The sequence below is a fragment of the Penaeus vannamei genome, chromosome 1 (genome assembly GCF_042767895.1).
Source record: "Penaeus vannamei isolate JL-2024 chromosome 1, ASM4276789v1, whole genome shotgun sequence".
Taxonomy (NCBI): Eukaryota; Metazoa; Arthropoda; class Malacostraca; order Decapoda; family Penaeidae; genus Penaeus; species Penaeus vannamei.
This window is the reverse complement of record NC_091549.1, coordinates 375,001-377,500: the sequence shown is the minus strand read 5'-3', so window position 1 is coordinate 377,500 and position 2,500 is coordinate 375,001.

Genomic DNA, 2,500 nt, shown 5'->3' with positions numbered 1-2,500 from the left:
CTCTATTGACCATTTCCCTCCCAAGCGCACGTGTCTAGAGGATAACAAAGGGTAATAATTATCGCTAAATACACACAGGGGCGTTGGAGTACTTGTGGCTTATGCAACGCAAGGTACACTTTGGAGTACTTCTGTAACGCTGTCTCGGTGGTTCGACGGACATGCTAATGTTATTTGCTTAGATGGAATGCAGATGGTTTATTGGGGGTATGTTGGATAATTATAAATGCCATTTCGGTGATTAGTGCAGTGAATTAAAGTTCAAGTATATTCTCGCTCAGCTATTCGGCGTTTTTGATGAGTGAACTGACAGTTTCGACGCCAGCGGATTCGAAGCCTGACAGATGCTTCGAACACAAGAGTCGATTCAATGCAAACAGACATCACCATATGTATACACACACACACACACACACACACACACACACACACACACACACACACACACATACACACACACACGCACACACACGCACACACACACACACACACACACACACACACACACACACACACACACACACACACACACACACACACATAAATATATACATATATATATATATATATATATATATATATATATATATATATATATATATATATATATATATAAACTACAGAGGATATAACACCACAGTAGATATTTATATTTTGATATTATATAACATGAAAAAAACACAAGGGTCGAATCAACAGAGACCCAGACATCACCCTAAACGACAGAGGATGAAACACAACACAGCAAACATAAACATAATATGGTATATAACATTGCCACGGCATTATTCTGATAAAAAATATATGAAAACTGGGGTAAACATATGCTATAAAACTTTTCATTTTCTATTGACGATATATTGGTATCAATTTGTCCTTTTTGGGGGAATAGCCCATTCGCCATAAAATCAGGAATTAACCATGGCGTATCAATTGGAGTATTCATGAATACATTTACGGGTCTTTTCGCATGACAAATATATTACATTAACATAATTCGTATTCATGAACATGCTGTATAAATGAATATTTTGAACGCATGAGTATTTCCATCCCACATTCACCCTGTCTTTGGTGTGTTTACATAACACGACGATAACACTAACACAAATAGGATAACTAATATAACACTACAATTAAAAAGAAAAGAGGACTGAGATAAGACTAAGCTAACATGGAAATAACACCAAAAATAACACTGATATAATACTAAGATAACATTATAATTATAATATAGCACAAAGATAACACTAAGATAACATTACAGATAACTTCAAAAGAACACGAAGATAACATGGATAACACGAACTCGAAGATAATGCCAAAGCTAATTCCAATGCAACGCTAGGATAACACGAAGCAAACATGAATATAACACTAAGATAACGCTAAAGATAACACGCAGTTAGCTCTAATAGAATAGTAAAGATAATTCTAATAAAACACTAATAATAACATGAAGATAGCACTAAAGATGACATGAAACTAGCACTAGTATTGCACGAAAGATAACACTAAAATAATACGACGATAACATGAAGAGAACTCTAATATAACACGAAGACATCATAAACATAACACTAAGATAACTCTAATGTAACACTAGAATAACACTGAACTAAACTAAGATAACATTTAAGATAACACCTAGATAAAATGAAGATAACACCAAAGGTAACTAACATAATACCAGGATAACACGATAACGCTAAAGATAACACGATTTAGTACTAAGCTATCACGATTTAGTACTAAGCTATCACGATAAATCTAAGATAACAAAGATATCGTGAAAATAACACTAAGATGGCACTAACGATAACACGAATATAACACCAAGATAACGCCATTGTAATACAAAGATGACATGAAAGTAATACTAAAGATAACACCAAAGATAACACTAAAATAACACAAAGAGAAGGCAATAAAAATGCCTTGAGAAAAATTAATTAACACAACAAAGACGAAAAGAGGAATAGGAAGAAGAAGCGAAGGTAAAATCGAAGGAGATTACGATGATAATTCTGATAATGGCAGTGATGACAAGGATAATGAAGATAATGACTGGAGATGGATGGAGAGGGTAAAAGAATAAGGAAAGAAATACACGAAGATAAAATCAAACTTAAAAAAATAAAAGTAAATAAATAAACAGACGACCTCTAAAACAAGTATACAAACAAATGAATAAATAAAACATATAGAAGACGAGGAAGAAGAAGAGAAAGGAGGAGGAGGAGGAGGAAGAGGAGGAGCAAGATGAGGAGAAGAAGTAAAGGAAGAAGAAGAAGAAGAAGAAGAAGAAGAAGGAAGAGGTGGAGAGGAAGAAGAATATAATGACGATGAGGGGGAGGAGGAGGAGGAGAAAAAGAAGCAAAAGAAATAGAAGAAGAAGAAGACAATGAAAAAATACAAAGAAGCTTAAGAAGAAGAGGAAAAAAAGAAGAAGCAGAAGCAGAATAAGACGAATGAAAAGAAATAGAAGAAGAAGACAATG